Here is a 12,791-nt window from a genome sequence, read left to right as displayed (position 1 = left end):
TCTGCTACTTGCCCCTGATCTCCTGAATATGAAGAAGACATGTGAGTAAGCACAGATAATTCGCTTTAAGATCATAGAGCAGCATATTCAAAAAACCTCCCTCAGGCTCTATGCCCCAGTGTAGGGGAATGCCAGGGCCAGGAACCAGGAGGGGGTGGGCTGGGGAGGAGGAAGATGGAGGAGGGGATAGGGGGATTCAGAGGGGAAAAACAGGAAAGGGGATAACATTTGAAATGTAAATAAAGAAAATATCTAATAAAAAAAACTGTTTAAAAAAAAGAAAAAAGAAAGAGCTAAAAAAACAAACAAACAAAAAACAAAAAAAAAGAACCAAAACAAAAAACAACAACAACAACAGCAACAACAAAAACAAAATGCCTTTCTCTTTGGTCCACTAGATACCAATGATTTCATCCAGCGAGTTTAGAACCAAAATTCTGCAATGACCTCCTCCATGATCAGCAGTTGGCTGTAGGACAGAAAATGAACTAGTCATGGCCCACAGCAGACAGAACACTGTTTCTTCTATCACCAATGGGATCTTGTGGTAGATGAAATCAGGCTGCCCATATTCAATATTCAGCACAGAGATTAAAACAGCATTCAAAACCAAGTCTAAAAAAGTGCTGGATACATATGTAAATCCAGGCGTTGTTATCCCATTCCTTTCTCAAAGCAACAAAAATGTTGGCTGTGATTGCAGATAATAAGAGCTTTCCTTCTGATGAAATGAGAGTATACTGAACAGAGCACACAGTATATTCCCATGACAAATATATTTACACTCAACTCAGAACATGGAGAGAAAAGAAAATGTCAATAGTTGACAGCTTCTTGGCCTATGGGGTGTAATCCAGGAGCATAATAAATTCATTTAAGCTTGGTGTTGAATAAATGCATGTTACAGCCATGCATTTTTTTGGCCTTTCCCTCGACACATTGTTTGAATACAATGTCACGTTTCTCTTCATGTTACCTGATCCTTGGGTTGCTGTCAGCAGAGACATGGACCAAGCTAATCTTTTGGGTCAAATCTGCAGTAATTTCCCCCAAAGATAGAAACAAGAAAAGGATACCATGAAAGAAAATGTTTTATTGCCAAATGTAGGTATATTAACTATTTCACATTTAGGATATATACCTCACAACTGCCAGCTGATGGGAGGCTGCAGAGTTCAAACGCAAGATGTATTGTCACAGAAGATCTTAATCACATTGATAAACAGATAAGCAGAGCTAAGAGAACACAAACCAAATGAAAGGACACCTCAATTTAGAAGCTAAATATGCATTTCTCCCTGCCAGTATATCTCTTGTCTCATACAAATTGGATGTGAAGATAATACCCCTCCCTGGCAGACCTCAGAAGCTATCACACATTTCAGGCTTTGTGTGTGAAAGCATGACATATTGGGTAAGACTCAAAATAGCATGTTGCTAGTAGAGTGCAAGTGTGTAAGAAATACTACACCCCACTGTTTTCATAAGCTCCGGAGTTCCATTGAGTTGAGACAGATGGTAGCAGGCAAAGACGCAATCTTACCATCAAAAGCTAAAATATGTCAAAAATATGCTAGCAAGCAAAATAGAGCAGATCACTTGCTTCGCATGTCGCGACAGCTTGCAAAACATGTTAGGGTATTGAAGCTCTGGTTATGTAAATAGAAAGAACAGCAAGCAGAACGGCAGCACATGGCATGAAAGTGTGTGTATTAATTGTCCCTTCACTGTAGTTCAGGTACCAGAGACAAACACGTAAACACAAGGAGCCCCAGATGAACATCAGGAGCTGGCCAGAATCACCCGTGAGGATCCATTTTCCTTCCATGAGCAATGAGTTTCTTAGTGCTGGATAAGCTGTTTAACTAAATTACAGAAGGCATTCCAGCCTCCCAGAGGGAGCTGTAAGGATTCCGCTGAGAATCATCATGCCAGTTAGCTCAAGAAAGAAGAGGTGGGTGTCACTTCAAGACAAGACGCACCCAGAGCTTTCTGTATACATCAGTTTCAGCTCAAGGATCATTCTGTGACCATGGGCCTTCTGATTGTCTGAGCGAGTTGATTTCTCTCTTCTAATTAGGGAGTGGGGAGTGAAGGCTGTGTTACTCATGACAGGGCTGGGAAACATAGGTGCTGAATTTTGAGCATCTCCTACAGATCAGATTATGATTTGCCATCACCAAAGGAGAAACTTATTGATGTGACACAACTGTGTTGACCATCTGACCTTTTTCTCTATCTTCTGCAGCCAGGGAATGATGCAGGGAAAAGATGACGGTGGGCTCCCCTGTCCTAGACTCCTCACTTCCCACAGTGCTCTATGCCCGTCCACTACACACTTTTCCACACTTAGCTCCAACTCTTAACTGTTGTAAGATTTTCCTCAAGAAAGACTAGAGAGCACTGCTTTTTGGAAATAGCTTAAACAGCTACATGGGTCAAGGATAAGGTAATGAAGGGAATCTGCATTGCTCTTGAAGAGGCACCAAAGGAGACTAGGCCCAACACTTTAGAAAAGGAGAACAGAGTAGGCAGTAATCCCAGTTGGGCAGTTACCAAGTGAGACTAGCAAATATTTTATTTTTCTTATTCCATTTGTCACTTTCTTCTTTCTTTGTTTCTTCTTCTTCTCCACTACCACCTCCTCCTCCTCCTCCTCCTCCTCTTCCTCCTCTTCCTCCTTCTCCAGATAATGTTGCCCCTTTTAGTATGGAGCCCAGCCTGACTTCAAGCTCACTAAGTAGTTCACGCTAGCTGTGCACATTTCATGATGGTCATCTCGGCTCAGCCTCCACAGTGCTGAGATTGTCCCTGGATCAAATGAGAAGATTTGATGTGATGTTTTTGGTTTGGTTTAGTAAGGTGGGGAGGAGTGTGCTGGACATTGAGAGTTGAAAAAACTAAACTTCTTTACCCTTTACAAAATTTCAAGTCAAGGTGTATTGCTCACTATTGTTTATGCAGGAGATTCTCAAATTCTTAATTGTACATAAAATTATTAATTAAATTATTTTAATTAAATTCTTAATAAAATGAAATTTAAATTCTTAATTGTGCAGGAAGAAGCCTTAAATTCTTCATGGAGCGTTTAACCAGGGTAGTTCTGGTCTTATGCATGGAGAAAACATATAAATGTGGAAGCTGGAGAATACAAAATTGGATAGCAACTCAACCCCACAGCCACAGGCACTCCAGGAAGACATTTCTGAGAAGGAGGTTGCTGGAGCAAGGAGTGCAGAGACACAAGAGGCTCACTGCCCTAGAGGGATGCACAGCAAGCCTCCTGGGTGTCAGACAACTGTCCACCTCACCTGTTCTCTGTCCTGTCCATCCCCACTGTCTTCAGTCGGGAAAAATCAAGTTCTGTCAATGCCAATGCCGTGTGGCTGGAGTAACAGCGTGTGTTTCTCTGGCTTTGCTGATTGTCCCCAGAGACTTTCTCCCAAGAGGCTTCACGAAGTAACTTCTGTGTCATGATTTCTCTTGGAACTTTGAGACATTCTGGTGCTAAGTGGGAAAATAATAAACGCTCTTCTCAAACTTGTGCAGACTACATGTGTGTCTCCCTAAAGCCACACACCTGTCACCTATCAGCATGGTAAAGCAACCTCGTCAGAGGCTTGAAAGTATACGAGAAAGTATGACTTAAAGTCAGAAACTATATGATGAAAAAATTAGAGAACTTTGTTTTTATGGGCCATGTATTTTATTTATCACTTAAAATTTAATGAGATGACTCTGTCTACAAAGGGGCTTGCTGCTGAGCCTGAGGACCTCAGTTCAATCCCCAGACCCCACATGTTAGAATGGGAGAACAGACCCGTATAAATTTCCTCTGACTTCCACTCAAGTACTGTGTGCATGTACACACACATGCACACACAGAGAGAGAGAGAGAGAGAGAGAGAGAGAGAGAGAGAGAGAGAGAGAGAGAAAGAAAGAGGGGGAGAGAGAGATCACCACCACCACACTAATAAATGTGAATGAAAATAATCTAAAAGAAGCAGACTATTAATATTTATTAACTAATATCCTACTTGGCATTCCATTGAGAAGAGTAACCATTTGTTAGACCAAATAAGAACTCTACAACTGTCATTCTGTGTGTGTGTGCTGGGGGTTGACTCAGGGTGGGCTTTTGCTAAGTAAAATATGAAATATGCAATTCACACTTGCCACTAACTTTGCAGCAGGTGAATTCTAACTGACAAAAGTAATGAATGCAGTAAGCTGAAGGGGATACCTTTGTTTAAGCAGCCATATGCTTTAGTTATCAATGAGAGTCTAGAGATAATGGTCCCACCTCGCAATTCACTTGGTTATTCTTAAGTGCACATAAGTGGAATGCCTTCCATCGATGGAGCTGATATAGACAAATCTTTGGGGTACTGTTTTCATATGAGAAAGAAGGTTCAGGGCAGAGTCATTTCTGAGAGATGCTAACTGGGGAATTGGCTGTTAGTGTAAGGCTGCTGAGAATCAATGTGGAGGGTCCTGGGGCCCCACCTGCTTATTTGCTATATGTTCTTTGAGCAAGGACCAAGGCTTAAGTGTGTCTCTAAGGTAGAGAAAGGTCATGGTCACATGATGACCATTACGAAGACGAAAGTGATTATGAATAAGAATGGGATACCTCCAATTGGTGCCCAATAATTGTTCATTATTATACATGAGCGCAATATTCCTGTAAGTTCCTTCAACCTGGGAGCAGCCAAAAGTTCAAAGAGCTATTAAGACTTACATTTTTTCATCAAATTTTGTAGCAGATGCCATGCGCTACACTAGCTTGCAAAACTGAGATCTAAGATGGTTATTTTATTCAGTAAGTATGGTAGGTGATGAGTCAGGAGATGGAGAAACAGAACAATTCTGGAGCTAGTTGAGAAGGTGCTGTATGAGTCCAGAGGAGATAGCCACATGAATCTAAAGTCCAAGGAGGACCTCTCGTGCTCAGGGGGAGGGGCAGTAATCACTGAAGATCAGTAGGTGTTCTAAAGCAGTGAAACCCAGGCAGAAGCAGCATCCTGTGTACTGACTAAGATTAACTGCTAGTGTTTGGTTGGAATTGTTAAAATATATATCTCTAGACACAGAACCCAGTTCATGCCTTCTTTTCAGAACCATCAAATCAGCATATTTCAATCAAGCCTTCAGCATCTTAGGCCTACTTCAGGAGAAACCGCCCCTCTCTGGGTTAAGCAAAATTCCTAGGGATGGTAAATGACTCTGCTAGGAGGATCTTTCACCTTAGGGTCAACTTGGAGCCTGCATCCACCATCTCCTCTGTTGGACTCTAAGGCCTCTGCATTGTGGCCACGTTCTACTTTCTCTCATCACCCCAATGCTGTATAGTATCAAATAAGTCTAGGGTTCCCTAAACTAGAAGCCCACTGAAATTATTCAAATCAGTCCTCAAATCAAAATAAAGTTCCCGTCTACATTTTCTCCTCATCCTTCTACCTGTGGCCAAGCCTGGCCCCTCCACAGACAGTCCTGTGTAGAATGTTGTAATCCTGTTTATGATAACAGTAAGTATAAACAATTTTCCAAAGCTAAGAAAGAGCTCAGTTGGAAAAGGCTTGACACACAAACATGGGGCTGAGTTGACATTTCCAACACACACATAAAGTATCTAGCACAATGGCATGTGTCTGAAACCCCAGTAGGGAAGCAGAGTCAGGGAGACCCTTGTGGCTTTGCTGGTCAGACAGTCAAGCTGAACTGGTAAGCTATATATTCAGTAAGAGATGCTGTCTCCAAAACTAAGATAGGGAAAGAACAAAGGTCTCTGATATCAATGACACATATACCTGCACAAGTACACACAACACACACACACGTAAACATATACATACATATACACAAGTTGTTTCTTTCTTTTTTAACATCACTTCTGTGTCTTTTGTCTTATTGTGTATGATGTCACCCAAATAGTAAGTGCCTTAAATGTGGTATGTCAGTAAAGTGTGAATAAGGACTGGGAGGAAAAAAAAAAGGAAACTATCCGATGCTAGGAGAATTGGGGTTCATGAGCAATGAGCCAATGGGAAGCTATTTCCTATCCAAGCCCACGCTGATCCACCTGCAGTTAGTACTGTTCCAGAGCCTACATACAGTACCATTCTGCCTCTCAGGATGACGTCTGGAGACAAGAAAAGCACAGCAGGGGCTTGCTAGCCCCCACTGTGTGATCGCACCTGACCTGGTCTCTGCCAGTTGCTTTGGAACATACACTTGCCCCACAAATCTCAGGACCTTAAGCTAACTTTCTTTGTTCCAACCCTGGGAACCCTGAAACGTTATTAGAATATCTTTCTAATTAATGGAGTTAGCAAAATATCACTGCTCAGGGGACATGAGCCAAAATTTTTACATCTGAATAAAGCTAAGAAATGACTAAATTCTGAATACCCACACATGTTAGAGTATGGTCACAATATCACTTCCACTGCACCCAGGGACCACATTGTTCCACCATTTCCTATCTGTCTTCTAGGTAGAGACTTACCCAAGACTACCAAAGTTGATTTAGTGTAAGAATAGAAGGAATAAATAATATCACATGATAAATTCTCCCATATCTCTTCTTCATGCCTCTGCCTTTTGTAAATATAGCCTCTGATGCTTGAGATGACAATAGATGTAGAGGAAAAGGTAGCTGCAGTCAGAGCACTGATTCAAGTACAGTAGATGGTATGGTGGTAGGTAGGGTCACCGAAGACGGGTGTTACAACCCGTGGTCCTGAAGATGTGGGTTATAACAGTGGCATTGAAGATGAGATGGCAGCAGGGAGATGTATTGATGACTGGGAAAAGGAAAGACTGTCATGCATGGATTAATGTATCACTACACAGTTATCTTGGAAATGAATTCTATATAAAAGAATTTGGCCATCATTGTTGTTTTTTCTTTCCTTCCTCTACTCCTCCTGCTCCCTAATCCATCTTTTTTCAGCCACTGGGCATGCAATTGCTCACTAGATGCTCATCAGTGGACTTTGGACCCTCTCACCCCAGAACCCTAAGAAAGAATGTCATTCTCTTCTAGAAATTACCCAACGTCCAATGTCTGTGGGGAAGCAACGTGAACTAAGATGCATTTTGTACTTTTTGTTCTTGTGTGACTGGAGTGCTGTTTCTGGGATGGGGAGAAGGTAGCACTCATTGGACCTGGTTAACTGGGCCACAGTCCATGTTGGAGAGTGGATTTAGCCTTGTTATGGTGCTTTTGTGAGCTGTCTCCTTGAGCCTAGATTGATTCCAGGCTCCCTGCACTGGGCTGGGGTTGTGTCATGTGCTCCAACCAATTTCTCATGACCAGTTAGGGGAAGCCAAATGGAGGCTGTGTTTGGTTTCAGAGTGACTAGGAAACTGTTATGCAGTAAACAGGTTCAGCCAACCACAAACAAAGCTGATACTTTTGGGGTTTTGTTTTTCTTCATGAGCATAGTATAATTTCTTTATTCACCCATGAGCTCTGAAACTGGAATATACATTCTACTTATTTGAGTAGCAGAAAACCAACCAGATTAACTATGGGCGTGGCACAGTGTGCTCATTCTCGTAAATGCACTCTGCAAACCATTGTTTGAAACCATCCCAAAGTCACCTGATGCTAGTAAAATTCAGAGAAAGTGACTTTTCAATAAACGGATCATCATGACTTTGTATGCTACCTCCTAAATGGGTCACCAAAAATAAATCCTCTCAAGGAATTGCGCTGAAGGATAAACGATGTCAGCCTTTCTCTTCAGCGAGGTTGGCCCTCCTCCAGCCAGGTCCGAGTGACCTCAATTACTTACCACAAGTCATCATGGTTCAATAAAATCAGTCTGCAGCTTGGGTGGCTGGGGCTCCGTCCAGGAAAGCTGCCATGCTGCGAGGCACTGGACACAAAGGCTGCTGAACACCATCCAGATCGTATCTGAGCTCCCGGCAAGAAGGAAATGCCACCACCATCTGCCTCTGTTTGTGATGACCTGGGAATAAATAAAAATTAACCTTGGCCCTTGAACGAATCCTGAAGCTTATCAACACTTCCTTCGTGTCTCTAATGACTATTGTGAAACAAGTGGACACAATGAATTGTGGAGGGACGGGGCAGCAGGGTCATTGCTCTAAATGGCCCTTTACCAGGCCCGGCGCTTCCTGTCTACATTGATTGTGGAATGTGCCATCCATGTACTCTGTACTCTGCGTTAGAATGAAGGAAATAAAGAAATGCTGGGTTGTTTTCAACCCAGCAGGACTTCAGCAAATCATTGGAGAAGAAAGGAGAGGGGAAAAAGGAAAGAACAATGGAGAAGAGAGCTGGAAAGAAGGAAGTAGTAGAAACTAGGGTCTTCAGGTCCAAGTGTCCAGAGATCTGTCTCTGACCTCTACTGAACTGTCAATCTGATAGGCCAGTTCCTATCCTGGTTTCCTAATGCATATTATTTCTTTAATCCTCATCTTAATTTACGATGAATTACAAGTGACACTTTAAAACCTAAAAAAAAATATACATGCCCAGAAAATTCCTGTAATGAACTCAAAAGCTGGGACCTGACCCCTAAACTGACTGACTCCAAAATCCACTCTTGTGCAATGAGCCTCCATGGAAACCGCTGGACACTAGGGGGAAGTATTATTAGCCATTAACTTTATTTTGATCTAACAAGCTAGTCACTTAGTGAGGCCCTGCAGAAATGGAACAAGGTGGAAACACAGCCTGATTGGGTTAGAGAGGTAGGGGGAGAGGGGTTGGGGAGGGCTGCACAGCCGCAAAGGGAGAAATAGCTCTAGATTGCTGCATGCTAATTTAGCTTTATTGGTTGTGGCTTTTGCTGGACCTCTGAGTGCATGCAGGTTCTCCCCAGAAAACCCACAGCTTCAGGTGCTTTTGCATTGGACTTTGGATGTGTAATGGGGGGGTGGGGGTGGGGGGGTGGGAGGACTTATCATAGCCCTCACTCTTGAAAGAATACACAAGTAGGTTATATATGTGAATATTTATTATTTAACATATAAAGATATAGTGTGAAGGGTGAGTGTTCACATATATGCAGAGGCATTTGCCCATGTATGAACATATGTGTTTGGAGGTTAGGAGTCAACTCACTCACTGTCCTAGAACTTAGTGATGCAGCTAGACTAGTCATCAACCAACCAGTTCTCCCTCGCCATTTCTAGGAATAAAAGCACATACCAGCACATCCAGGTCTTGGGGATCAAACTCAGGCCCCCACCCATGAGTGGCAAACAGTTTCCTAACTATGCTACCTCCCCAACTCTTGAGATACATTTTCCCAGGGTTGTTTTGGGGCTGGAGCCTGGTTGATTCAGCCACAGTTTTCATAGTCTACCCACCAGGGAGAAAATGCAAAGGAACTGCTATTTCTATCAGAGAGCAAGGCCGTGAAGCAGTAGGTGAGTGTTGGAAGGCTCCTCCACAGTCAAGCTCTGGAGGAGCAGTGCATCCCTGGGGTTCTCAAAGCTAAACCTGACACTCATTTTCTCTTTCAAATGGTGATTCTAAATAAATATGTGTGAATTCTCCACTCAGTACTCCAAATCAGCTGCCAGGGCATGTTGGCTATTATATAATTGAGAGCACAGTGAGCTGAACCAGCTACTTCTGAAACTTCTTTTGTTTTGTCTCACTAACATTGTTTTCAACAAAGAGGGAAGCATCCCTTACATCCTGGCATATGGTACCTTCTATTTATAACAAGATTAAGAATTCATTCACACCTTGATTGAATCCTGCTTTATTGAGATGTCACAACAGATTCTCTCCGCCTGCAAAGGGAAAGACTTACAAATGATAATATTATGACAAGCAAGACACCTAAAATAAATGAATCATAATTGATGACAATTAGAAAGAGTTCAGCACAAACATGGAATTGGAGCCGTGATGGTTAGCAGAATTCCTGTCTTGCAGAGGGACGGTTGCCTGGGAGAGAGTCGGCTGGGTGTTCAGTCAGCGGGAACTTGAAATCCATCGCACATTGCTAATTCATACCTTATTCTCTTCCTGATTGGTAAAACAGCTTCATGAGCTGAGGGTTTAGTGATGTTTAAGTTGCTGGTCTACAGCCTCAGCTGTGAGCCTACTGTTTTAAAAGGATGCAGCTGATGAGGTCATGTCTGGGAACAGGACAGAGGCACAGTTACCCTCTGCTGGCTCCCTCTGTCATTCAGCTTACATCAATTAGCAAAACTTAGCAAGTTTGTACTTTTCAATATTTTGCTAATTTTTTCCTTTTGTCCTTTCTTCATTTTTCTTCCCCTCCCCTGCCACTCTCTCCCTCTCTCAATCCCTTCCCCTTCCCTCTTATATCTTTTTGAAACAGGGTCTTACTCTGTAGCCCAGTCTGGCCTGGAAACTGGTCTGTGGCCCAGGCTGGGCTCATAGTCCTGGTGCTCAGAGTGTCTCAGCTTCTCCTGTACAGCCACACATCTCCAGTCTCCTCCTTTCCCTGCATTCAAACCATCAGCACTGCAGACCAGGCAGAAACTCCTGGCTTGTATTGCTTCCTGCCAAAGCTGGAGCCTCTGATTGAAGTTTGCCACCTCTCTAAACTATTCACGGATTCTCTCTGACTTTCAGTTGCTTAGAATTCAGTGTTTGGGTCCTCTAGTCTTGCTCTGAGACCAGTGTAGGAAGAGGATAGAATAGACTATAGTTCAGGTCCTGGATCATCCTGACAGGTGACCTTGGGGAAATGATTTAGCTTGTCTGACCCCTAAGTGCATCATCCACCAAAAAAGATCTCAATAGTGTCCATAGAATAAGAATCAGCTCCATGGCAACCTCTGAGTGGTACCCTACCTGCACAGACCTGGGTTAACTTTCTCTCTCTTGATGACTCAATTTGATGTGTGTGGGAAAACCTTGCTCTCTCCAGTCTATCCCCAAGGGTTTCTTAATTCTTTTGTAGCACTGCTGTATCCTGTCTTATACTCCAGGGCCTGAACATGGATGTTGGATGTTCCCTCTGATGGAAATATTCTTTCCAGCTTCTCTACCAGGCTCATGCACTCAAAATCTGATAACTTCAAAACACTGATGACAACCTGTTTTTGTGTCACCCCTTAGAAAAGTCTTTCTCTGTGGCTCCAACCCTCTATACCCATAGCCAGGCCAGGTCACTCTTTAAGACATGCCCCTTAAGCTCTCTTCTTTCTTTTGTATCCCTGACACAGCTAAACAAACTATGTTTACTTTTTCTAGATAATGCTTCTCTCTCCCTCACCACCAAATATTCCCTGGGGGAAGAGAGATTGAGTTTATCATGTTTACTGTTACGTGCCCTGGACTTTAACCTCACTCATGAACAGATCTACTTCTAGTTCAGAACACTTTCCTTATTAAGAGAGCCTTTGTTGATTTGCTAAGGATTGGCAAAATAATGTGTGTCCATCTAATCGTAAGCATCTGCTTTCTTGGTCCCAGGACCTGTGAGTCCACATTTCTGGCGAAGGGCTCAGAGGAAGTAAGGAAACTGAAATGAAGACCTCTTTGTGAATTATCCAGCGGGCCAGTCTCACTGCAAAAGGATGCTGAACAGCAAAGGAGGAAAATATGAGGTCAACATCAGGTCTACTGAGGTCTGAACCTGATCTGTGGTCATTGTTGTTTTAAAGCTGGCTGGGGCAGCCCAGGAATGTGGGCCATCTCTCAACCTAGAAAGCACAGGAAAATAGTATCTCTCTTTGTAGAGAGAAGTGTTCCCACTGACACTTGGGCAATAGCCCTTCAAGACTCATGTTTGACTCTTTTACATGTAGAACTAAGACAATCAATCTCTGCTGTTCTCAGCCACCATTTCTGTGATTTCTTGCAGACAACATAGGCTAAGACCAAAGGGCAATAATAGCCAGGACCAGAACACAAGTGCCTCCTCCCTCCCGCAGCCTCTTCTCTACTATGCTTCCCTGCCTTGCTCTCAAGCCTTGTTGGTTTTCCAATTTGCCTCTGTCTTATGTTCTGGGAAAGGAAATCATTAGAGACACAGCTGCTTACATGCAAGAGCATGTGCGGGAAGCAGGGATACACAGATGCAAGTGTGTGTGAGAAGGTGTGTGGGATTAGTGAGCTCTGAAGGGCCTCATAATAGAGTCCGTGGGGAGAGCCAGGTCCCAGGCCAGCACTGCACACAGGCTGCCCTCTGATGCCTGTGTCACACAAAGCACCACAAGGTCTTACTCGTGTTTCAAAGGGCTGCTGCTTTTCAGAGTCACTTGTTATTGTCTCTGCCATCACAAGTTTAAAAAAGGAAAGTTAATTAAATATGGAGCAAGACTGAGAAACATCTTTTAAACCATCATGTCATTAGAACTGGAATCCTTAGAGAGCTGCTTAAAAGGGGTTTGAGAACAATGACTGTTCAATCAGATATTTATGGGCATAGTTATGTAAACACACTCTTTATTGTCTATGTATATTTAATATAATTATCAGTTTTGTAGTTGGACTCTCCAGAGACCCAACAAATCACAGTGTTGCTTTGAAAATGTCAGCAGAAAAGACAATTATGTCGCTAGCAAATATTCATAAATTATATTAAAAAGTCCTGTGGAAATGTCCCCCATGTTGCAGAATCTTCCATAGTCACTGAATATCCTTTTTATTTCTGTGATTTAAGGGCCATTTTGGAAGCAGCTCCATTCTTTGTGAACACTCAAAGGCGTGGACTATAGCAGCAAAGGAACAGACCAAGGCTGGAAACAAAAGCATTCATGTTCCAGGAAATCCAGGGACTTCACACAGTATTTGACATCTGCCGGCTCTCTGACCTGGGTAT

The 12,791-nt window shown here is 42.9% G+C and overlaps 1 long non-coding RNA gene across 3 annotated transcripts in view; it reads right to left on the bottom strand.

The window, feature by feature from the left end:
- Positions 1-12,791, bottom strand: part of LOC147000224 (uncharacterized) — a 28,482-nt gene that overhangs the window by 4,482 nt on the left and 11,209 nt on the right. The window contains exons 2-4 of one of the 3 annotated variants that reach the window (XR_015046071.1): positions 7,803-7,979; positions 3,312-3,507; positions 2,691-2,811 (exon numbers count right to left, since the gene is read on the bottom strand). This is a non-coding gene — a long non-coding RNA (uncharacterized LOC147000224). Of the gene's footprint in view, positions 1-2,690; positions 2,812-3,311; positions 3,508-7,802; positions 7,980-12,791 lie in introns of those variants that run through there. The other 2 variants (XR_015046070.1, XR_015046072.1) reach the window with 2 other exon arrangements.

Source organism: Mus caroli, unplaced genomic scaffold (assembly GCF_978045245.1).
Source record: "Mus caroli unplaced genomic scaffold, Mus_caroli_1 scaffold_19, whole genome shotgun sequence".
Taxonomy (NCBI): Eukaryota; Metazoa; Chordata; class Mammalia; order Rodentia; family Muridae; genus Mus; species Mus caroli.
This window is presented reverse-complemented; position numbering and strand designations above follow the sequence as displayed.